Source organism: Aquarana catesbeiana, linkage group LG02 (assembly GCF_042186555.1).
Source record: "Aquarana catesbeiana isolate 2022-GZ linkage group LG02, ASM4218655v1, whole genome shotgun sequence".
NCBI classification, from domain to species: domain Eukaryota; kingdom Metazoa; phylum Chordata; class Amphibia; order Anura; family Ranidae; genus Aquarana; species Aquarana catesbeiana.
In genome coordinates, this window is record NC_133325.1 from 350,607,122 (window position 1) to 350,633,841 (window position 26,720).

The 26,720-nt window shown below is 43.6% G+C and overlaps 1 long non-coding RNA gene across 1 annotated transcript in view; it reads right to left on the reverse strand.

The window, feature by feature from the left end:
• Nucleotides 1–14,468: 14,468 nt before the first annotated feature.
• The window catches only part of LOC141129911 (uncharacterized), a 34,904-nt gene continuing 22,652 nt past the window's right edge, over nt 14,469–26,720 (reverse strand). Inside the window, exons 2-3 of the long non-coding RNA XR_012241904.1 lie at nt 25,219–25,394; nt 14,469–14,997 (exon numbers count right to left, since the gene is read on the reverse strand). This is a non-coding gene — a long non-coding RNA (uncharacterized lncRNA). The remainder of the gene's footprint in view (nt 14,998–25,218; nt 25,395–26,720) is intronic.

A 26,720-nucleotide genomic window follows, 5' to 3' on the forward strand; every position in this document is an offset into this window, starting at 1 on the left:
AAAGTATCTATTGGCATATTTAGCAATGGGGAAAGGGGGAGAGAAGATGAACAGAGACACCGTTATGTTAATATAAATATAAATGATAAATTAGGAGGTGGTGGTTGATGCGTGAGTCCCATATTCTGATAGATCCCAAGGCTCCCACACTTTAGTAAATTGGGGAATGGAATCATGTACAGATGCCATTAGGAACTCCATCCTCCGGATCTCAGCCACTAATTACAGAAATCTAGACCATGGAGGAGGTGTATTGGACAGTCAGCATAATGGAATAAGCCGTTTGGCAGATAGCAGGATGTAAGAGATTAACCAGTATGTTCTTTTGGGTACTCCTGGAATAGGGAGGCCCAGCAGGCAATTTAAGGGATCTAGTGGAAGGGTCACGTCCATCACCTTCTGTATGAGTTTGTTCACATCGTACCAAAAGGATTGAATCAGGGAACATTGCCAAAAAATCTGAAATAAGGAACCTATGTCAGTTCCGCATCGCCAACAGTGCGGCGAAACTGAGGGGTCATATTTATGAGTTACATCACGGGTCTTATACCAGAACATAAGAATCTTAATGGATGTCTCCCTTTGAGTGACACACTTGGAGGATTTGAAGACAGAAGACCAAATCTTGTCCCATAGCTGTACTGTAATAGGTCGGGCCAGTAGATCAGACCATCTTTTCATATAGTGGTGCATGGTCTCCTCTAGAGGAGTCAACTCATGGAGGATGCGATAGAAACAGGATATTAAATGTCGTTGGTGTGGGCCCTGAGCGCATAAATGTTCAAAGGCGGTTGGGTTATCGAGGGTCAAGGTTGAAGATTGAGAGTGAAAGAATTGTCTAACCTGTAGGTAAAAATGGAAAAGATGGGAAGATATATCAAATTTCTCACATAGAGTATTGAAGGAATGTAATCTACGTGTGATGGGATGGACCAAATTCCGTAACTGAAAAAGAGGTGCGTGGAGCCATGGGAAGACCCCACCCAGCGACATACTGTCTGAAATGAATAGGTTGAACAGCACATTCACTAGAGGAGGGCAAGGTGAGGTGAGAGGATAGGCCCTGGAACATTTACGCCAGATGGTTAGGGTAAAGGTCATTGGAGCAGTGCACTGACGCTTATATATGGGATCCAGGGAGTGAGGGGTGCCCCATATCAAGGAGCACGGGTGAACCGGGTATAACACTCCTTTTTCAATGGCAGTCCACTGATTTGCAGCGTGCAGAGAGGACCATGAAGTAATGGCCCCTAAGTGTGTAGCGAAATAATATTTAGCAATGTCCGGGGCTCCCAGACCCCCCCTGGAGTGCTTTTAGCTGAGAAGAAGGCAGGGCAACCGGTAGCGTTTCAAAGTGGTAAAGCAGTCGGGGTAAAATAGACATTTTAAGGACGTTGATCTTACCTAATAGGGACAAAGGATACTTTGTCCAAATCGACAGGGATTTGTTAATATCTAGAATCGGAGGGGGGAAGTTAGCAGAGTAGAGGGATGAGTAGGAGGGGGTAAGAAGGACACCCAAATATTTGAGAGAGGCAGTGCACCATTTCTCAGGTTCTTTCTGCGTTCTGTTAGTTCGTTCTGACCAGCCCACTGTTTTGAAGCCATGTTGCAGTTACGTACTCATCATAGAGTTCATGCTATGTGGGGGGAAGAAAAGTTCATGGATGAAGAATTGGTTGCTCCAGTGTGACCAATTCTCGCATGCCTTTGCCGTGGGAGATCCATGAAAATAATCCTGATGATTTCAGGAATTATCTCCGGATGACAGACCCCGTTTTTCACCATCTATTGGCTTTGCTTTCCCCCTATATTACCAAGCAGGACGCCTGCATGCAGCAAGCCATCACTCCTGAACAAAGGCTAGTCGGCACCTTGCGGTACTTGGCAACGGGGAGAAGTCTGCAGGACATCAAGTTCTCGACAGGCATCCCCCCCCAGGCTCTGGGGATCATTATTCCAGAGATCTGTTCTGCCATCATTTAGGTCCTGCAGAAGGACTATATTAGGGTAAGTTTGCTCCTTTAACATTTATTTCATTATTCCCCAATTACCATAAATGTAATATGCTGTGAATGTCCCCTTTATCCTCACGCATGCTTGAATTTTTGTATGGTCTTTTTTGTCCTTCATGCATATTTGCCTTCACTAACCTCCCCAGCATGCTATCCTGGGCCCATACACACCTAGCCTAGTCACTTAACAATGTATTTTGTCAGCTCCATAGTAGTGTTTTACCCTAAACACCCCCTAAAATGTGTACAAATGTTATTGTTGTCCTTAAATTCAGCCAGAGTGCAAGAGGCTTTTTTTGGGGGGGCCCAAACTCATTTGGAACCCTCCCCCCAACCGCTAAGTCAGTCGATACCAATACTCTATCTGCTGACTCTGCCAAACCCATACATACTATACCTACCTCTTTTGTGGTCAGATTTATGGATGAATTCACCAAAGCATGTAGTGAAAGGGCCTGCCTGAATACTTTCAAATGGTACTGTTTAAAGTTTTGTTATCCTATTATCTTGATAGGTAATTGCTGAATGTAAAAATGTGCTTCAATTTGCACAGTGTGTATTCATATTTTTGTATTATGACACTTCTTACCTGTCCAGTGGGCTGCCAATAGTGTAAGTAAGGAGAGGCTGGCCAAAGTAACACACATTATTTATGCATCCATCTCTCAATGAAGTGGAGAGGGTTACCTGTCCAAAACATCCCCCCCTAAAATTTTTACAATGGGCCAACAGAGGGGATGAGGAATCTGATAAGTGGACTGTCATGAATATTGGAATAGTGACTGATTCATACCGTTGGGACTCCTACTGTTAAATGCTAATGTCATCAATTCCAGCTACCTGTCTGTTGTCTGCTAAAATGTGTATTGTAAATAAGTCTCTAGTATGGGATCTAAGAGTCATTAGATCCCCATTGTTGTTTGTGTTTAATTAACTCTGCTATTGTGATAATGTTGATTGAATTTTCTGAACTACAAGATGGCCAGTCTGGCCTAAAGGTCATGTCTGAGTCATCTAGGCTATCTAAAGGGATTACTTAATTAGCTCATGTTAATTAGGTTAATTAGGTTACAGCTGTATTGTTAGAGTAATATGAGCAGGAGGTCTGCACCTCCACTTTTAGTGTATAAAAGCCTGTATTTTGCAATAAAGTAGATTCCTGGTTGAACTTACATACAGCCTGCCTGGTGTTTGTTCTGAGCTATCACAACTGAGTTGGAACGGCACATAGCTGTGGTTCTAATCCCAGAGCATTGGATGACCGAGCAATCAGATGTTGCGATCTGCAATCTGATTCTATAGCAGCAGAGGAGTGTCGGGAGAGTGGAACCGAGCAGGAAAGGGGCTCGTTACATTGGTTGGCAGCTGTGGGATTTGCTCTCCAGTTACTGGGACACTCCAAACCACCACAGTGAATGGCCAGCTATGCAGCCTGCAGGAGAGCCACGCTGAAAGATTTACTTGAGAGCCGTTGAGGGACCGGTGGGACAAAGAACAAGGCCACCCTGATCAGTGAGCTAGCCAAGATGGATCAGAGGGATGGTGATGCAGGACCCCGGTCAGTTGAAGATTTGTTTCAGCAACGAGTTTGAGAGTGGTTGTCATTATATGGTGCTAACCCATCAGAGACCGCCATACAGAATGCCATTAGAGACATCCAGCGGCAGGATGAGCGACAAGAGAGAGAACTAGAGCGGCAACATGAGCGGAGAATAGCTGAAATACAGCAATCTAAGACAACACCTAAAGATACAGTGCCTTTCCGTAAGTTACCCTTTCGGGCGTTCAAACTATTTAAGGAAGGAGAGGAGGAAATTGAAGCATTCCTGCAGGACTTTGAGAGACTATGCCAGATACATAATGTACTGTCCCAAGATTGGGTTGCTTTACTGGTGAGTAATTTGACTGGCAGAGCAGCCGATGCGTATCGGGCCATGGAGGACGATGACGCTAATGATTATGACCGGGTAAAAGAAGCTCTGCTTGCCCGATTTGCCATTACACCCGAAGCCAGTCGGAGTAAGTTTAGAGAATCCCGGAAACAAGCCAACATAACATACGTGGAGTGGGCACATCGTCTGCAGCGGAACCTTAAGGGCTGATTCCAGGAAAGCCACGCTCATACCATAAAGGACATCACCCAGCTAGTACTCTTAGAACAGTTCTTTAACCACACCCCTCCGGTAGTACGGGTTTGGGTGCGAGATAAGCGACCAAAGACTGTACAGCAAGCGGCTACTTTGGCTGATGAATATCTGGACTCTCAAAGGTCAGGCGAAAGCGAGCGCTATCCACTATCTCGACCCAGTTTACCAGCCTCTAACCCAACTTCAGTACCTCAGTGGTCTGCCTCTAGACCCTCAACCCGACCCAACCCTCCTCCGGACCTAAGTGCTATACCTGTAACCAAACCGGTCATCTGCAGCGATATTGTCCTACCCGATCCACGAGGTACAGAGAGACTGCTCATCCATCCAGACCAGTGGCTCATTGCTTCCAGAACGAGCCCAACCATCGAGATGTTCAGGAAGAGTTTGGCAAACTTTTTGAGGCTGATCCTGTCCAAGCTGCTGCCGGAGATAATCGGCAGCACCATCGTCAGGCAGTATGGGTTAATGGGCAGCCAGCCCAGGGACTCCGCGATTCCGGGGCTACAATTACCCTCATCCAGCCTCACATGATTCCCCAGTCGGCCCGGACTGGCCAGACTGTTGCAGTCAGGGTAGCAGGGGGCAAGGTGCTACATTTATCCACCACCAAAGTCCTCTTGGATTGGGGCTCAGGGGAGCGACAAGTGCAAGTGGGATTACTACGTGGGTTACCCGCGGAAGTACTTTTGGGGAACGATTTGGGGCATTTGACTTCCTCATATGCCCCAGAGGCCGCCATGGCCATGACCACCGGACGTTAGAGCCAACTTCAAGGCAACTCTACTCCTATGGGGACCCAAGTAAGACCAAATCCTCCTACATTACCCCGACTTGACAGCCCTGTGTCCTGGGATTCTCCCTCCGACATTAGGCAAGAGACTCAGAATGACCCAACATTAGCTGGTTATCGGGACAGGGCGGGCAAGGATCCAGGGGGGTTGGGGGAAGACAGAATAGAGTGGGAGGAGGGGTTTCTATATCGTTACACCGAGGGAATGGGTACCGGTAAGCGGTAGGGTCCCCACAAACAGCTAGTTGTACCCCAGAAATACAGACGGGAGCTATTGCGGCTGGCTCACAACATCCCCTTGGCCGGACATTTAGGGATAGCTAAGACCCGGAGTCGGTTGTCTAGAGGCGTTCTTCTGGCCCAGGTTACATGCTGAGGTGTGAGAATACTGCCGGACCTGTGAGACTTGTCAGAAAGTAGGGAAGACAGGGGATCACCCAAAAGCCTTGCTGCAACCCCTGCTGATCATTAGAGAACTCTTTAGCCGCATAGCGGTTGATATTATAGGCCCACTGGCCCGCCCCAGTGCCACTGGGAAGAAGTATATTCTTACGGTGGTGGATTACGCCACCCACTACCCGGAGGCCTTTCCCTTATCCAATATCCAGGCTGATACAGTAGCAGATGCCTTACTGCGGGTATTCACTAGGGTAAGGTTTCCCCAGGAGATATTGTCCGATCAGGGTACCCAGTTCACATCCGAGCTGACGCAGCAGCTCTGGCGTCTCTGTGGGATTAAACCCCTCCAGAGCGCCCCCTACCACCCTCAGACTAACGGGCTGTGTGAGAGATTTAACGGGACCCTGAAGCAGCTGCTTCGTGGAGAGTAGGAAGGATTGGGAGAAATATCTTCCCCATCTACTGTTCGCCTATAGAGAGGTACCCCAAGAGTCCACAGGGTTTTCCCCATTTGAGCTGTTGTATGGGCGAAGGGTTAGGGGACCCTTAGACTTAGTGAGGGCCCAGTGGGAGGGGATAGAGGATCCAGAAGGCCTCCCCATCCTTAGTTATGTCTTGGAACTCAGGGAGCGCCTGCGGGAACTTACTGATCTAGTCCATGAGAATATGCAATCGGCCCAGAGTCAGCAGAAGGTTTGGTATGATCGGTCTGCGCGGAATCGCACCTTTTATATCGGACAGAAAGTCCTGGTACTAAAACCCCTGAAGCAAAATAAATTACAGGCCTCCTGGCAGGGCCCCTATCAGGTGGTAAAACAGCTGTGCGATACCACCTACGTGGTTGCCAGCTGTGCAGACACAAACATTAAGAGGACGTTCCACATTAATATGATGAAGGCCTATCATGAGAGGACAGAGGCCGTAGCCGCCATATGCGCTCCTGCCACCGGGGACTCTGAATATCTACCGATGCTGGAGCTTCCCGAAATCAGTAACTGTTCCAGGGGTGTGGAAGATATACGGCTAGGAGATAGATTAGGATCCCAAGAACGAGAACAGGCCAGAGAATTACTCCAGGACCGGCAGTAGATATTCTCGATACTCCCTGGGTACACTCACATGTGCACAAGGTAGAGACCCCTGGGCAGAAGCCCCTGAGACAACCAGCCTATAGGATTCCCGGAGCAGTGCAAGAAGGGATGAGAGCGGAGATTAGGGAGATGCTCGAGTTAGGGGTGATCGAACCATCGGCAAGCCCCTGGGCTTCCCCTGTAGTATTAGTCCCAAAACGGGATGGCACGACCTGATTTTGTGTGGACTATAGGCGACTGAATGACTGTACTGTGACAGATGCCTACCCTATGCCCCGAGTGGACGAATTGCTGGACAAAATAGCTCAGGGACACTATCTGAGGACTATTGACTTATGTAAGGGCTACTGGCAGATTTCCTTGGAAGCAGAAGCAATTCCAAAGTCGGCCTTCATCACCCCGTTCGGCCTTTACCAGTTTCGGGTAATGCCATTCGGGATGAAGAATGCTCCGGCTACCTTCCAGCGGATGATAGATGAACTCCTCGATGGTCTGCAAGATTTTGCATGCGCATATCTTGATGACATCACAATCTATTGCCAGACATGGGAGGAACATCTTAGACACCTGGGAATAGTGCTAGATAGGATCCGAGCCGCTAACCTGACCCTGAAGCCAGACAAATGTAATATCGGGATGTCTGAGGTGCATTATCTGGGACATAGAGTGGGGTGTGGGAAGCAGAGGCCATAACCTGCAAAAATCGAGGCCGTCCTGAACTGGCCAGTTCCCAGAACCAAGACCCAGGTACTTGCATTTTTAGGGACAGCAGGGTACTACAGGAAGTTTGTACCCCACTATAGTGACATAGCCAAACCCCTGACGGACCTGACCAAAAAGACTCTCCCTAGACAGGTCCCGTGGTCCCCGGAATGCGAGACAGGTGGCACCCGATCCTAACAAACGCTTTGTCATTCATACTGATGCCTCCATGTTCGGACTGGGAGCCGTACTAAGTCAAGTTGGCGATGACGGGAAAGAGCACCCGGTGGCGTATCTCAGCCGCAAGTTGTTACCCCGCGAAGTTGGATATGCTGCCGTGGAAAAAGAGTGTTTGGCCTTAGTCTGGGCTTTAAAGAAACTGCAGCCCTATGTGTATGGATGCTCTTTTACCGTCATGACGGACCACAATCCTTTGATATGGCTTAACCGGGTGGCGGGAGAGAGCGGCCGATTACTAAGGTGGAGCCTGGCTTTGCAACCGTACAATTTCACCATACAATATCGGCCAGGGCCTCAAAACGGGAATGCGGATGGGTTATTCCGGCAGACGGACTTGGAACCTTAAGACTACTTTTCCAACATGCTTGAGTTGACCCATTCGGGGTCCCACTGTGGCTGTTGGACTGTTTCCCGGGGGGGAGTATTGTCATGAATATTGGAAGAGTGACTGATTCATACCGTTGGGACTCCTACTGTTAAATGCTAATGTCATCAATTCCAGCTACCTGTCTGTTGTCTGCTAAAATGTGTATTGTAAATAAGTCTCTAGTATGGGTTCTAAGAGTCATTAGATCCCCATTGTTGTTTGTGTTTAATTAACTCTGCTATTGTGATAATGTTGATTGGATTTTCTGAACTACAAGATGGCCAGTCTGGCCTAAAGGTCATGTCTGAGTCATCTAGGCTATCTAAAGGGATTAGTTAATTAGCTCATGTTAATTAGGTTAATTAGGTTACAGCTGTATTGTTAGAGTAATATGAGCAGGTCTGCACCTCCACTTTTAGTGTATAAAAGCCTGTATTTTGCAATAAAGTAGATTCCTGGTTGAACTTACATACAGCCTGCCTGGTGTTTGTTCTGAGCTATCACAACTGGGTTGGAACGGCACATAGCTGTGGTTCTAATCCCGGAGCATTGGATGACCGAGCAATCAGATGTTGCGATCTGCAATCTGATTTTATAGCAGCAGAGGAGTGTTGGGAGAGTGGAACCGAGTGGGAAAGGGGCTCGTTACATGGACCTTATTATACTTTTGTCTTTAAATACTAATTTCAATAAATATCCTACTTATGTTGGCCAAGAATGTTTGTGTCATGTTTGTGTCTATCTGCTTGCAATGTTATGTGCAAAAGTACTATTTTTTTTTCTTGTTTCACTTCACAGTTTCCTTCAACGCCACAGGAATGGAAGATTGTGGCTTCCCAATTTGCCCAGCGGTGGGACTTTCCCAACTGCAGAGGGGCAATTGATGGGAAACACGTCCACATCGTGCTAACTCCCAACTCAGGGTCATACTATTATAATTACAAGGGGATGGCCGGATGTCAGATGGTGGAGTCATCACCCAGACTGAGTTCTATGGACAGCTCCAGAGTGGTGGCTTGGGCTTGCCACCTGCAGAAGACAATGTGGCTGGTCTTCCCTTCGTCTTTGTCGCTGATGAAGCATTTGGGCTGGGTGATCACCTGATGCGGCCGTTCCTGATAAGGATCCTCACCCTGGACCAGAGGGATTTTAACTACTGGCTGGCCAGTATCAGAAGAGTGGTGGAGAATGCTTTCGGGATAATGGCCAGCCGGTTCCGCCTGTTCCTGACGCCAATCAACATGGCGGAATATAAACAAAAACCATATAATACTTGCATGCTGCATTCTACACTATTTTCTCAGGAGAAATGCTACAAACTATCTGGCCTCAGTTGGGCCTGAGGCCAGATTTCCAGAACAAACAACAACCCTGACAGCGCTTGAAGCTGGCCATCCTGGCTTGCCTCCCCAAAGTGCCCGCGAGGTCCGTCAAAAATATATGGAATACTTTGCAGGAAGCTGGGCCATTGATATGCTAGAAAATGTTTGAGAAACCTTTTTAAAATAAAATTTTTGGCTAGAAAGAATATTTAATTTGACTTACTGCTGTGTTTCTTTTAGCTGTCTCCTAGGTTCTCCAATGGGCTTTTCTTTTTGGCCATTCTCTTCAATGTCTTCAAACGTAATTTAGTTGATACATGAGGTGACAATCTCTTCATCAGCTATTATGTTGTGGGTCTGCTACACACACACAATGTTTTTGTTGTTAATGTATGTAATGCATTAATGATAAAAAAACACATCCTTTTCAGCACCATGAAGTAATTGTTTTAAGTCCCCAAACTGGCCTGATTGGGGCAAATTTTAGAGCACTGTGGGGGTTATTTACTAAAGGCAAATCCACTTTGCACTACAAGTGCATTGAAACAGCACTTGTAGTGCAAAGTGGATTTGATTTTAGTAAATAACCCCCATTGTCACTGTAAACACCAAATTACTCCAAAAACTGGTATTGAGTATTGAAAGAAGAAGCCACACTTTGTTGCGTAGAAAACATTTCACTCAAAGCACATTCACATGTGCGTTAGAAAAGGGTTTTTGAACAAACCAGCATATTTGTTGTATAACATTTTTAGGCTTGACAGTACAAAAAGCCTTTTTTGGGTTAAACAGGCATGTTTAAAACCATAAACACACACAACTCAGGAACTTACAAAGTTCAACTTTGACAAAGTGAAGGCAATATCAGACATTAGTATGTCCAAACTGTGTTGATATTGCCTTCATCAGATGGGGTGATGTCACCCCTGTGAAAGCCAAATTTTGAAGATGCACACAAATTGGGAGTCAAAATGTGGATTTCCCTCCTGATCCGATGCCTAATGTCAACATGTGCTAGCTCCCATCATGGGTAATCAATGGATGTGCTTCGGGGGTGCAACCCCTTCCTCTCATCTACTTTAGTTGCGAAGAAGGGGTTGCACCCCCAAAACGCATACCTTGATATCCCATGATGGCAGATAGCACATGTTAATACACTGTATGCATCTTCAAAATTTGGCTTTTTAAAAAATATTTAAAATGTGTGACAATAATAAAAATACAACCAAACTAGAAGAATTTTGGGGTGTTTTAGATTTTGCCTAAAACATCAATGATGTTTTTGAGTCTTTTTTCCACATCATTGATGTCTTCCTTGATTTTCTGTAAATGACGACTGCACACCATGATCTCCCCGATGAGGACGTGTGCACTTGCACTTGTGAAATGAGATTCTTCTTCCACAACATCCACATCACCTAAAATAAAAAAAACACCATGTATTATAAATATGCAGGCATACATCTATTACCTGAAGCTGTGGTCTCAGACACTCACCTATTGTGGTCACTATTTCACACACTTCATAAACCTCTTCTTCTTCCACATTCTGAGGTTGTGGTGTTGTCAGTTCCCCTTCTTTCGTAGGTCGGGGGTCCCTGGTGACCACAGACGTCCCAAGTCTTTTCTCCCCTATGTGAATTAAAAAATAGGTATACTTAGCACACAGATATTTGAGGCCAGAAATGGGAATATGAAACATTGCTTGAAGTGTTGTACAATTGTCTGGTTTGGCAGAGTTCCAAGCTGAAAACATGATTTTTTTGCTTTTTGAAAGCTGGAATAATTACCTTTTTTGTGCAAGTTTCACAGATGGAGACACCCCTAGTATCCACTGGAGCACCTGTGTGGGACAACCTGCGTCCAGATGTGTAAACAGCTGCTGAGTGTCCTCTCCTTACACTGAATCAAGCTTGCATTTCATTCTAGTTACAAACCCATCTAGACAACAATGTAATAAACTTCTTTTAAAACAAATAGGCATGAACAAATGTAGTTAACCTGCATCTGCAAAAAACATCGTATTAGTGGGCGAACAAACGATGTTTACTACGAATGATTACTGTGCCCACGAACCTGAAACTTGCCATTTTAAACTGTACAGAAAAAGAAAAGCGCATGGAGCAGCATGAAAGTAATAATAATAATATGAACACACGACAAAATACTTACTTTTTTGCAGTACTCTCTTGATTCTTCTGTACTGAACCTACTCCCTCAATTTGAGGTCTGACCAGCGTTTCCTCAGTTGATCCTTGGATCGCCGTACCCCAAAATTCTTCTGCAGACTTTTCACAAGTTTAGCCATGATCTTGGGCTTTCTCACATTTGGGTTTGGGTAAGGTCCATGCTTCCCATCATAGTCGGCCCTCTTCAAGATGTCCACCATCACCACCATCTCTCCAAAGGACATATTAGAGGCCTTAAATCTCCTGGATCGGGACGTTTGTTGACGTGCTTTCGTCGTCCTCCTCGTTGCTGCTCTCCTCTGCATGCACTTGTACTTTCTTCGCCATGTGCTCTCCCACTGCACCGAAAGAGAAGAATATACTAGAAAGAAGGTCAGGGGCGGGCGGAGTTTCACGCATGCGCAGTGTATGTAAAGCGTAACACACGTGCGTCGTACGTACGATCTGTGAGCGAAGGACGGAGTAGAGTAAGCGCCGATCGTGATAACAAAGGTACAATTTTAACTTGGGGCATCAGTGGTCTATACTGCTTCTAGATTGAGGCCTATATTGGGAAAAGATTAGAAGAGTTTAGCCTGACATTAGGGTTTGTCTTGTGTTGTGTCTTGCAGAGAAAATGGATCGATTCAATGATCACGACTTCCTCCCCCAATTCATTGATATGTACAGAGAGCTGTCCTGTCTGTGGCAGGTGAAACACCCCTTTTATACTAATAAAAGAAAGAGGCAGGGGCAGGCAGCGCTGGATCAATTGCTGTAATTGGTGAAGCCGCAGATCCCCACGGCAAACATTAACTATTTGAAGGCCAAAATTGGTGGCCTGAGGAGCACATATAAAAGGGAGCGCAAAAAGGTCTCAGGAAACAGGAAAGCCTCAGCCAGGAGGAGGCTATGGAAAGTGGTAACTAGGAGGTGGCGGGGGAAAGTGGCACCAAGGAGGTGCGGGGGGAAAGTGGCAGCCAGGAGGTGGCCAGGCCCAGTAGCCTGACCGAATCCCATGTTCCTCCCCTCCACCTTCCAACAAAAGTACCAGGAAGGGGAGGAACATGCAGGAGTCAGCGCTTTCTTTGATTTGGGAGTCTATTGCTGCCCTCAGAACCACCCCCAATCTTCAAGAGGCCTATGCCTGCATGATAGCCAGCGAAATGCAGGAAATGGAGGTGGGTCAATGCCTCTTTTGTGAGGAAGTGATCTATCTGGCCCTAAATAAAAGGTTGAGAGGCGAAATCACAAGCAAAACCCACCTGTGTGAGTTGGACCATCCTCCTCCTCCACCTCCTGCCACAACTCCAACACCAGAGCCACAAGCAAGCGTGGAAGGAAGCATGTAAGGAAGACAAGAGAGTGATGGTCTGGGTTCAGTCTGGTCTGACAAAAGACACAGGCTGTTGTAAGACCACAGCCTCAGGACATAAATGTCATCTGCTGCTGCTCCCTATCTCTCAGTGTCCAGGACCGTATTGTGCTCCCTATTAAATGGACTCCTCAGGCTACCAATTTTGCCTGTCAAATAATTGATGTGTGCCCTGGGGTACAAAGGCTTTGCCAATCTCACCAGTTTATCCAGCATTGCCTACCTCTTTATTTTGTTATGACCCCTAATAAATGCCTATTTTATTTTCACAAATACTTGACTATGTGTTTTAGTTCAAAAAGGACAGTTTGTTTGTGAGTAGGCAGGTATATTTCAAAAAGACAATGTGAAATTAACAAGGGACACCAACAACAACCAATATCTTTAAGGTTAAAAAGTACAAGATAATAATGGTGCTGTGGTAACTTGACACACGAAATGAGAAAAAAAATTATGGAGTTTACTATAAAAAAAAAAAAAACAGGAGATCTTGATAAAAAAAAGTAGATCACTATAAAAATAAATAAAACATTATTCTGGAGATCTCGCAAAAAAAAAAAAAAGATTATTCATGAGATCTCAAAGAATAATAAAGAAATCAGTTTGTCAGAACTCTGTGTGAATATCAGCAGCAAAACAACTTCATTATTCTAGCATTCTAAAGAAGAAGAGAATGCGCTGCATTAAAAGATTAAAAACTTTGCAGCGTGACGAATGTGCTATCTTCATTACGAACGCTAGTTTTACCAGGCTGAGCACTTCCGTCTCATACTGGATTCAGAGCAAGCATGGAATTTTGTGCGTCGGAAATGTGTACACACGCTCGGAATTTACGACAACGGATTTTGTTGTTGGAAAATTTGAGAACCAGCTCTCAAATTTTGCTGGTCGGAAATTCAGACAAAAAATGTCCGATGGAGCCTACACATGGTCGGAATTTCCAACAACAAGCTCACATTAAACATTTGTTGTCGGAAATTAGGATCGTCTGTACGCGGCATAAGAGTGCAAAAAGTTCTGCACTCCTGTGACCTGTTTTCCCACTGTCTGCTGATGTCTGCTGGTCCAAATGCCTGGACCCACAGCTTGCTTAGCCTTTCAGTGAGCCGCTGAGAGCCTGAGCCATCTGCTCCCACCCCCTCCACAGCCCAGGGCTCCAGTGAGTGCTGCAGGGGCACAGCAATTTGACGACCACCCTGGTTTATGCAGGCAGACTACCCGGACCCTCGGATCTATGAGACACCACATAAGACACAGGAAACAAGCTTTGAGTGTTTTCACAAGGTGTCTGTCTTTATTGAGTACAACAGTAGCTTATATACCAGTAAAAATATGTGTCTAAGGGTTATACAAAAATTACAGTCAGGACTTTCTTATCAAGAGTTAAACTGCTGACTAGATAACAAGAAATAGCTGATGACTTGCTGGCATAGGACGTTACTCCCAGAATCGGCTTTACCACAGTACTTCATAGGGTGTGGTTCTATGCAAACTTGTTAGTTTAAGCTAATTATTGCAAAACTCATACATACAAAAAGTTCACTTCTACTTTATGTAAAATGGAGGGGAATCTAAGATGGAGTCAGTTGTTTATACATTCTCTTAAATCCCCTCTTAAGTCATGAACATGACTAACTTAAAATACCAGTCAGGGAAACGACTTCTACCCATTGTTGGAAAAGTAACAATTTTGTTTACATATAAACTTGATATGTTGGTTAAAACAACGGGAGGAGTTCCATTTAGAAAAAGTGTTATAGTTAAAGGTACAGCAATAAGGGGAACACAGGCTGTACTAGGATGCAGTTTACTACATATCCAACATTTCTCATACCCTGATTTCTGGGCATAATTATATTTGAATTTCATTAGCAACATTTTGTCTGTAAAACTATTGTTTTTAACGCCTTCATTATCTGATGTGTGTATCTCTCTTGTGTCTGGTATGTGTATTATCGGTGGTGTTATTGGGTGACCCACATATGCCTCCCAAATCCTTAGGATGATAAATACAATTAGTTATGATCCATGTAGGTAGGAACACTTGCAGAGAGATTAGGTACAGGAGGCAAAATGCCTTCCCAGAAGTCTGTGGTTCAATAAGCAAGGTCATCTTGTTCAGAGACTCTTTCACCTGCTTCACTCGCTTTTTGAGGATTTATTTCACCTCCTTTATCCTTGGCTTGCTTCTTAGGTGTTTGGTTCACCTTCTTCACATGACTGGCATGAATCCAGGACTGTTGTCCCTTGGTAAGGATTGCGGTATGTGTGACTGCGATCACAGTGGTCGGGGGTTGGAACGGGTACTCTCACTTCTTAGTACGATTCAGCTGTTGGACCACCACTATGTCTCCTACCTGGAAAGGGTGTGTAGGTTCCTGTGAAGAGAAAGGAGAGGTGCAAGCAACATTTCTTTCAACTCTGTCCAGAGTTTCAATGAGTTTCCTAATATACTCTCCCTGTATTACTTCTAGGTCCCCTCTTTTTAACATAAGTGGTTGTCTGGCCCACGGGGTGGGAAATGGCCTAACCATAAGGACCTCAAATGGAGAGTATCCTGTTTTCTTAGAGGGGGTCATTCTTATTTCGGCCAAAACTGCTGGTAGGACTTTCTGACACTTATTATATGTGCCTCCTGTTGCTTTTATTATTTAAAGCGGGGGTCCACCTATCTATCGTTTTTTTTTTTTTTTAGTTCATTCACAAACTTTTCTTCTCAGCATTACATACTCACATATTGTGTGTAATATGTCCCCCTGTCTCAGATTTCGTCGGATAGAATAACTTATATTATTCACTGCAGGCGGTTTCCATCTTCATTGTGGGCATTTGAAGCCCACAAGCATTTATTTCCTGGATGTGGTGAATGCTGTGCTCTCAGCATTCACCGCTCGTTCCCGCACATGCTCAGTGGCATCCTGGGAAGCCTGAGACTAGCTCCCAGGAGTCTGGGAGAGGCTAGAAACACGCCTACTCCCACGGGAGGAGAACCAGGAAGTGCAAAGAAGAATAGAAAAATAAAAGGTAATTACGGCGATTTAAATTTTTTTTAAAGGGCATGTCAGCATCTAGGCAAGGAAGAGAATACATACAGATATTGTTCAAAATTTGGGTGGAACTCCGCTTTAATTTTAATGGTTCTGTTCATTCTCTCAACAATACCTGAACTTTGCGGGTGGTAAGGTATATGACATTTCCAATCAATTTTAAGTGCTTTCACTAAATCTTGGCACACTTTTGAAATAAAGGCAGGACCATTGTCAGAATTTATTTGGAGCGGGCATCCCCATATAGGGTTAATTTCCTGCATGAGGACTTTTATAACTGTTTGTGCATCTTCCTTTGTGGTGACAAATGCTTCTGTCCATCTTGAGAACATGTCTACTATCACAAGTAATTATTCCTTTCTTTTACCTAACTTAGGCATATGGGTGAAGTCAATCTGTAAATGTGTAAAAGGTTGTGGATGGATATGTAAGGTGTTCATGTTTTGCCTTGTGTGCATTTCTTGAGTTGTTTCAAAAGCATGTGATGCCTTTGGCAACATATGATTCGACCAAAGAGGGAAGACCGGGGACAAAAATATCATTATCCAATAATTCACATGTGACTTGCCAGCCTCTGTGCCCTACCCCATGATACTGAGAAATAAATAAAGGTGCACTAGCTAGAGGTATACATGGTCTCCCCTCTTGACAGACAAGTCCAGTATCTGGGCTTTTCTGCACTCCTGCAATATTACATTGTTTAATATCTGTGTCTGTAGCATATGTCTGAAAATCTGTCAAGGTTTGGTCTAGCAGGGGCATTTCAGATGCAAGTGATGGCTTTTATATGGTAGCTTCTTCTTTAGAAGCTGCTTCCTTTGCTGCTTTATCAGCTAAGGCATTTGCTTTTGAAACATCATCTTGGTTTGTGGTATGTGCCTTGCAATGGTGGATAGCTATAGAGCAAGGCAATTTAATTGCTTCCAAAAGGCTGGACACTAATGTTGAATGCGAAACTGATTTGTCATCTGCTGCTATGTACCCTCTTCTTAACCAGATAATACCAAAATTGTGGGCTACACCGAATGTGTATTTAGAATCAGTATAAATGTTCACATCTTGTCCTTCAAAGAGCTGGCATGCTTTTGTAAGGACAATCAGTTCTGCAGCCTCTGCTGATTGAAATGGGACTGGGTCTGCTTCAAGCACTAGATCAGGCAACTGGACTACAGCATATCCTGCATGATATGTGAGATTGCAGTGGAAGACATATCTGCACATGGAGATGTGTCCTGGTGGGTTATTTCAATGCATTCATGTTGAGGAACTACCTCATCCTCTTCTCCTTTTAGACCTAGTAACGCATTTAGGATCGGGGCTGGACCTGAAATAGGTGAAGCATATTTTATTTCGAGATTTGGATTTGAGAGGAGAATAACCTCGTATCCACTCAATCTTTGGGCTGACATATGTTGGGTATGAATATTTTTCAACATAATGGATACATTATGAGTAGTATGTAAGGTGGTTGATACATTATGAGTAGTATGTAAGGTGGTTGGATGTCCTAGAGTAAAAGAAGTAGCCATTTCTACAGGATGCCAAAGCTCTGAGACACATCGACATGCCCTGTACCGCCATTGGCACTACTCTTGAAAAAAATGCAATAGGGTGGAGTTTTTATCCGTGTTCCTGCGCCAGGACCCCCGCCATTGTTTTACAATTATCCCTGGCAAACATGTGAAACATGTCTTAAGGTACACAAATGCATCACACATTTCATCTGTCCATTTTACACAATCTGGCAGGTCTGAGCCTGTGGCTTGCCTCAGGAGGTTATCATAAAAAAGAGCAGTCAGGTATCCATTGGTGGCAGTAACCAATCATACCAAGAAAAGATAACATATCTTTCTTTGTCAGTGGGCAGGGCAGACCCACAAGAGGCACAGCTCTCTTGTGACTGACTCTTCTTTCTCCTTTTGTGAGGGTAAAACCAAGATATTCAACAGTCTCTTGACACCATTGCAATTTCTTTTTAGAGACTTTGTGACCATTTTCTGCTAACTAGTACAATAAATCTTTACCATCCTCTCTGCTGGCAACCTGGCTCGGACTGCATAACAACAAATCATCAACATACTGTAATAGAACTGAACCATGGTGGGGAGTCCAGGACCACAGGGTTGCCTGGAGTACAACTGAATAGACTACAGTGTAGTCTACATACCCTTGGGGCATTCTGCACCAGGTCATCTGGCGATTGATAAAACAAAATGCAAGAATAGGCTGTGTCTCTTCATTCACCGGGATGCTAAAAAATGCATTTGCTAAATCAATTACTGTGAAATACTCTGCATCGGATGGTATGGAAGTCAGGAGTGATGGCACATCAGGTACTATAGGTGCTATGGGCACTACAAGATTATTTATGGCACTAAGGTCTTGAACAAACCTATAACTGCCATTCGGCTTTTTGACTGGATTTATAGGAGTGTTGTAAGGTGAAATTGTTTCCTTTAAAATTCCTCCTTTAAGGAAATTTTTCACCATGGGAGCAATTCCGTCCGCCTTTTCTTTTGACAAAGGGCATTGTTTGTGGTATATGGGTTCTGCCCAAGGTTTGAGGGTGGCTTTGTATTGGGTACAGGAGATGAGACCCACATCCAAAGACCCATCTGACCAGGCATTTGGTAAATCTTTTGGGAATTCTTCTGTTGGTACTCCATTGCTTAGGGCCAAAATGGGCACGATGGGGACATTATTTTTTGAATAGACAGTAAGACCGCCACTTGGGGACATTATTATCTTCATACCCAATTTTCCAAGCAAGTCCCTACCCAAGAGATTCACTTGACAATTTGGTATAATCCTAAAGCTGTGATGGATTATTACAGACCCATGTTCATCATCTACAATTGGGATGAGAGGGGTTTTGTAGGTCTTGGTGAGTATCCCATTAATTCCCTTGGAAGGCTTAGCATTTGTGGTGTCACCGCTATAATAGTCTTAGCTTAAAGTACTCTGGGTCACCCCGGTGTCAAGGAGAAACGGGATCAGTAACCCATTTACATGTAGGGTCACTAGAGGTTGGTCATCAAAGGAGTGAAACACAAGAGAAAATGCTGGGATACCATCTTCTGGGCAGCTTTATTGTTGTTTCAGTTGGGTCCACTGGATTGGAAACCTTGGGCCAGGAGCTGATTCACTCTTGGATCTTTGAGGACCAGGATTGGTATTATTCAAGAGCTGTTGATTATTTGGGTCACAGATCTCATAAGGACATTGATTCCTCCAGTGATCTTCAGCTCCGCAACTGAAGCATCCGGTTCTGGAGGGAGGGAGCCTTGGGAAAAAGTTCTGCCTCATCCTTTACCTCTGCCCCTGCCTCTGCCTCATCCTCTACCCCTGCCCCACTGCCTCCCATTTCCTGAATTATCCTGGGGTCTCATATCCTGTTGAGGTGGACCTCCTTGACAAAGGGCACCTGTAGCTTTATCCTTCAGTCAGTGCTTTCTGAAAGTCCCCCATTGATTTTGTGGGCCAATCAGAAATCATCTGCTTTAGCATTAAACTATGTTGTGGTTTAAAGTTGCTAATGAAAGTCTGGATCATCAAACTATGCATGTTTGTGGATAATCCAGCCTCCTGAGTCCATACATCCATAAATCTTTTCCAAAATTCTGATACACTTTCTCCAGATTTCTGTTTACATGCTTTGGCAGTGGGGAGGGAGGTTCTATCTTTAAAGGCAATTTTAAATTCTGTTTCTAATTGGGTCCATATTGTGTCCTTCCAGCTTCTGTATTTAGGCTATATTGATCTCCACGGACAGCATTGCCCTGAATATCATTAATACTGGGAACCTTTGTCCAATCAAAAGCAGATGTATGTCCGATCATCCCATCAACAATCAACCGCATATCTTCTTGTGTATAGTTTCTGCCATTACAAGCTTTTTTCAAATAACTCAAATAAGTGTAGCAGTGGGTTTAGGACAGTGTTTAATTTTTCGATTTATATCTATGATGTCAATTACCTTTTTAAGCATGTCATTACCTATAGTCATAAAAGGAACCTGCATGCTGACACTCTGTACATCTGCATTAATCCCATATTTCTTTCCACTCCTTGTTCTTTCAGGACTTAATGCATTTAAAATAGCAGCCCCAATTTTCTTTGTAGTTTCTATCATATTAAAATCATTTTCCTCATCTTCCTTTTCTACTATAACAGCAGGGGGGATTGGGTAGTTGATGTGTGGCCCCCTGTTGCTCCTTCTGAGGCACTATCACTATCCTCAGAATCTTGTGATGCTTTGTGGGGTGGCGGGTGCCTGTGTGGTTTATGCCACTAGCTGTTGAGGCTAGGATAGATCTGACTGATGTAAGGTGGTAGGGATACATGAGAGAAAGGCAATGGTGGAGCAGTGGGATCGGGTCTCTTGACCTCAGATTCCTTCTTATGTTTAAGGTCATACTCTTCCTTAGTTAAACAATTCTTTGCTTTCTTCTATTCCTTATTATCCCTCTGAAACCAGTATGGGGCAAACGTAAGCCAATTTTCCCCTCCCTCTTTCGTGTAGTTCATATCCCACTGAGGGTCTCCTGAAAACCATGGGAAAGCTTTCTTTTCACCAAGATATAAGCCTTTCACCATATCCATATGAAATTCATCATTATCTCCATCTCGGGGGAAGGGATCACTACTAAGCATAGTTTCAGTCCACCCTGCTAAATTTGACACCCAAGGATTTATAAATTCATCAGTACCACAGCCTAGCAAAATAATCCTTACAAATTTCCCTGGGGTTAGGGGGAGGCGGAGCCTCTTTACCATGTTCTTGATCCATATTACAGTGAACGAGAGGCTGTCTTACCTTACAGCTTCTTCCACAGAACAAATTATCTAATATAATAAAAATCTTCTATGCAACAGAAAGACAAAGCAAACAGAGGTTTGGGTCACGGTGATGATTTCCTAATAAACTCTTTTTCCCCTTCCCAAAAGAAGTTACAGTACTGTTTTGTCTAATGTTAATGAATCCTCTCTTTAGGACTCAGGTCTCCCAAAGACCTTTAAGGAGTGGTCCGTCTCCTTTCTATATAAATTTTAAAGGACTAAAGCTTTATCAGGGCTGAGGCAAGAAAAAAAATAAATAAATAAATATATATATATATATATAATTTGTGCTGTTACCTTAAATTTTAGTCAGCTATAATGTGCTACTGCAGCAATGCGTGTGGTTGATGTAAAATGCTGACAACCACCTACCCCCCAAACCCCCATGCCCCCCCCCCCGCCCCACTGCTTGTCCTGGGCAAGTGCTTGAAGCCAAGACAAGTGCTGGTTATCAGGCAGACATCTCCTTGCTAGCCACATTGTTGGATGACTGGGGTTGGATAGCACCCTGTCTGACTTTGTAGCTTGGCTTGTAAAGCAGGTCAGAACATGAGAAAAATACTACAGTACAGTACTTTGCCTATCGGGGGACAGAACACTTAAAAAATTGTGAGAATTTGTCTTTAATGTGAAACAACCTATATCTTGGGTCTAATTTTAACCCACTACCATGGTGTTATTGTAATATGTTGGTATTAATTTATTTCCTGATGGCTACACAAGTTTGTAATTGACAGTGAATGGCCAAAGAAACAAACCTAATTTTTTAGGCACACATGAGATTTCTATGCTTTTCCATAAAGACATAGATTTGTAGAACCAGAGCATATACATATATATATATATATATATATATATATATATATATATATATATATATATATATATATCCTTATGCAAAAGAGAAGCTTCCTGGTAAAATAAAATGCTTTACTCCTGTCATTATGGCACAGCAGTATTATATCTTGAACTATTAGGAACCTTAAGAGGAGAACCACAGTGTGATATCACTTTGGCTGCACAAGAAACTATGGTCTACTCTGAATAGACAAAAGCTTATGGATTTACAGATAACACCTTTCATACAATCACTACAAAGCCTAAAGCATGACTCGCCACAGGAACATGGTTTAAAACAACTCACAGAGATACTTACTTTTTCAATTAAGCAGGAAGTGTATCTATCTTACTCTGATTCTAAATACCCATCAACAGATCATACACCTTAAAATTCAGCACATTCAGTATAGTGTTGATCCATGTTTAGCACTTCTTTATCTATACAATACTAAAAGCTTACATATAAATGTTATGCTTGCTCAGTTACTGGTTGAGGCTAAGAAATACTAAGAAATATCCATAAGGAATATAGAAACAGACCTTAAGAAGTGGACCTCCAAACATTTCTCCTGGTTTGGAAGGGCATCTATTTTAAAAATGACAGTATTACCAAGATTATTGTATTTTTTTAACGCACTACCCTTCCAAATACCGGATTCATTTTTCAAAAAATTAACAAGCCTACAGCGAAAGTTTTTATGGGCAGACAAAAAACCTAGAATTAATCTTTGTTTGCTCACCCTCTCTAAATCCAAAGGAGGAATGGGGTTACCAGGCTTCAAAAAATACTATTATGCTACACACATCACCAATTGATTGTAATTGATTGGCACTGCCATGATAACAATAAAGATTGGGTGAACTTGGAAATTTCAAGCACCCCACAAAACCTACTATACTTCCCATGGACCCTTAACTTCAAATCATCCAAAACTGTGAAACAACACCCGCTAATCAAAACTACTTTAGAAATATTCTTCACACACACTTGCCTCCATACCGGCACCTCTAACACCTATCACTGAAAACCCTGATTTTCCACAAGGTATTAGTCAAAAAAAAATACCTAAACCTGAACACAGCAGAACCCGTCTAGCATTCCACTGCTTTCACAAGGGTAAAATAAATCGCTCAACTCATTGATAGAAGAATCTGAAGGAACATTTTCTGGATACTGGTTTTATATACAACTTCATGATTTCCTCCAAAACAGCCTTATGTAGCATTCCCATGACTCCTTTTGAGATGATTTGCTACAAAAGGACACCAGTCCACAAAACGACTTCATTAGCCTATTCCTGGCTAACTCAAGGAAACCACAAAGACAACAGCAAACATAAAGAGTCATGGGAACTAGAACTTAAAACCAAAATCACAGACACTCAATGGGAAAGAGCTTGCATTTTTGTCCATAAATGCTCATTAAGGTGGTTGTAAACCCTAGAAACCCCCCCCCCAAAAAAAAACAACCTGCAAGACGAAGGCATAATGAGTTAGTATGCATAGCATACTAGCTCATTATGAATTACTTACCTTAGATTGAAGCCCCCGCAGTGGTCCTCGTACACCGCTCCGGTCGACGACATCACTCCTGGAGTGTTGCGGGCTCCAGCGCTGTGATTAGCCGGAGCCGCGATGACATCACTCCCGCGCATGCGCGCAGGAGCCGCCGGTAACGACACACTCACTGAAGCAACGGCACGCACATCAGCACATGCAGATACAGGGGATATCTCCTAAACCGTGCAGGTTTATGAGATATCCGGTGTAGCTACAGGTAAGCCTTATGCCGCGTACACACGGGTGGACTTCTCGTCCGCCAGAACTCCGAAGGACTTTTCGACGGAGTTCCGACGGAGTTGCGACGAGTTCCAATGAAACGGATTTGCCTACACACGATCACACCAAAGTCCGTTCGTTTCGAACGTGATGACGTACGACCGGACTAGAATAAGGAAGTTCATAGCCAATATCCAATAGCTGCCCTTGCGTCCTTTTTGTCTGTCAGGCTAGCATACAGACGAACTGATTTTTTGTTCGGACTCGAGTCCGTCGGAAAGATTTGAAACACGTTCTATTTCTAGGTTCGTCAGAAGTTTCGACAGAAAAGGTCCGATGAAGGTCCAATGAAGCCCATACACGATCGGAATGTCCGACGGAATCGTTCCGTCTGACCTTTTCTGCTGGACAGTCCGCTCGTGTGTATGCGGCATTAGGCTTACCTGTAGCAAAAAGTGGTTGTAAAGGGTTTACAACCGCTTTAACCACGAAAATACAGGAAATCTCATGCAAAATTCTTACACAATGGTACATTACACCACAGAAAGCCCATGTTATAGTGAAGGACACTGCTGTTAAACATCAGCCACACAGTTTAGCTGGTGGTACTTGTAGTCCCACAGAAGTTAAATCCTATATTATAATGGACACAGCAAGCAGATGCCTATGCTCAGTACCCATTACTGATTTCAGTAGCCACATCAGATGATATCTTAGGATCGTAGAAGAAGGAAGTTATAATACTACCAGGATAAATCACAGCTTTGCTAAATTTACTATACCTTGCCATTTTGGATTACTTTATTTACAACATATAGAGGCTAGCTGAAGATAATTGGATTTCAAGGAATACCCTTTTTTACCTTTTTTATCATCTTCTTCCCTCGTCTGCCTTAATTGCGTTGAACTGCTAAAGGGAGCCATCCTATTGAACAGAATATTGGTTATACTGTTTCTCCACATTGTGCAGGATTTGCTGGCCTGTGAGTTGAGGAGGCAGAAGGGAGAGATCTGACACATAAGATATAGTGTCAGGTGTCTACTCTCCTGTTAACCTGTTCACATAGTTTTTTGTGATCAAGTTATTTGTGTTCATTCACAACTAAGGGAACTTTACACCAATATATTGTGTTTATTTGATACGTTTGAGATTAAGGGCGCTGTATACAGAAGTGTTTCCATTGTTGACAAAGTGTCAGGGCTGTGCTCAGCCCTTCCTTCTCTGAGCTGGCCGCTCAGCTGGCAGCTAATTGCCAGCTCCTATCTCTCCACAGAGACTCACCTGTTGATGATATCCTGCTCATCAATCCTGCCTACTTAAGCCGTCCAGCCCAGATGATCTCTGCCCTCGCCTTGGTCACATCTCTAGAGATGCTCTCCTGTGTTCTTTTTAAAGACTTGCTTGGCTGACATTCCTTCTGGCTCCAGATCCTGCTTGCTGCTCTAGGCTCATCTCTGGCTCCCTAACGTTTTGGCTTGTATGACTATCTGTTCCAGTTCCTGAACTCTGGCTGTTTTGACTACGTTTACTCTGTTTACCTTTTTTATTATTATTATTAAACAAGTAAGATTTAACTGTACTTCTGTCTCAGTCTGATTCATGATTTCTGACACAAAGTTCATATAAATATATATGTATCTTTTGATTTTTGATAACACAGTAAACATATTTGAACTGTTTATTTAATACTGTGTGAGTCTCTATTTACTACCACAGCTGGTGAAATGACGGAACCCAGGGTGTCAGAGGTAAGGGAGGATTTGCAGAGTCGAGGTAATCAGTGGGGTACAGAGTCTGTTAGCAGCCCTTACGGGTGTACCACTAGGGTTATAAGGTGAGAATACCTGCCCCTCTAATGTAAGTATACACACAAGCAATTATTATAGCTATACTTATATAGAAGATATGTATTTCCTTAATAGAGCAGTAATATCATACACTTGCACGCAAATTAACTGGTACATGGTTCTCTGGACATATCCCACAAAACACGCTCTGATCAAGCCCTTGGCATAGAAATGATAATGGAATGCTATCAGATTACAAAACAAAATAAAACCAACCCCCTGCAATATAAAAGTTTTAAAATGTACTTCTTTGGCAGACAATGTATCCTGCCATCACAGCATTCCAGTGCCGCAGCCTCCATCGATTCTTCAGTATTTCCAGGAGTCTTCTGTGCCTGTGTTCACTTCACATGCCATGCCATGGGGAGACGGGCCTCCAACACTCCTGGAAGCTTTGGACTCACAGAGCTGTAGCGCTGCAGCTGAAGAGAGGTAGAAGGCATGGGCCTCAGAAGAATATAATAGCTGTTCTATTGCACAGAACAATAGGGTCACTTTAAGCACCTTTATTTTACTTTTTTCTTTTGTTTTATTTTTGCTTTCCTGTTTTTACTAAATTTCTCTACACCTATAAAATGTGTGGGAGTGCTTATGTGGATAATTAAACATTATTTTGCTTCGGTTTTACTGCCCTGGAGATGTGGGAAGCGCATGAACTTCCATGCTTGTGGTAAGCTGCATTACCGGGTGCCTGGAAGTATCCAGTATGCCACAAAGAAAGGTGAACACTTTGTGTTAGGTGGCATTTTCTATAGGCTGAAGAAATAGCCATATAGCTAGTTGATAATATGTGTTTGCTGTTGGGTATGTGAATCAGTCCTAATTAGAACCGATACAAGTGGGGGAATGTAGTTTGTTGTTGGTGTGGTTTTGTGTGTGTGTGTATATATATATCTATATATATATATATATTGATAGATAGATAGATAGATAGATAGATAGATAGATAGATAGATAGATAGATAGATAGATAGATAGATAGATAGATAGATAGATAGATTTATATATAGATATATCTATATATCTATATATATAGATATATATAGAGAGAGAGATATATCTATATATCTCTATATATAGAGATATATCTATATATCTCTCTATATATGTAGCTCTGGTAGATTTTTAATCTACCGCTGATAGGTAAATCTTGTGGGTTACTTATTAGGTGAAGTTAGATTTGTCTCTGTTCCAGCTTGGCTGAGTTGCGTGTAGTTCCACACTGTGCCGGTGGGTGTCGTTGTCACCATGGGCTGGTGTTGGAAAGGCAACGTGTTGAAGCGTATGAGTGCTCCTCTGTCCCGGAGACAACTCGGTGGAGGTGGTCCTCCGAGTTGCATTCTGGGAGAGGGTATTTATGGGGCAGACGCCATGTTTAGGGGTTCGTTTTTAGCCACCTGCTGGCCCTCCTGGCCGACGGGTATGCGTTAGGAGTACCACCTCGTGGTCCTCCGTTCCGGAGGCCCGCATCGCTGTGGTGTGTGGGTGCGCCCAGAAGCCTGTCTGGGGCCTACCACAGCAGCAGAGGAATGGTCCTGAACTGTTTATCCTGAGTGAAGAAGCTGGACAACCGAGGAGATCCCAGGGGAGGACCCATCATGGAAGGATCATGCAGAGTGCTGGTCTGGAGAGGGGCCTGGTGACTCAGTTGGAGGACGTATCCTAAAGTAATCTTACTGCATAGTACTGCCAGGTTGGCTTAAAGGTTCAAGTACTGTGTTTGACATTCATTGCAAACCAATACATCC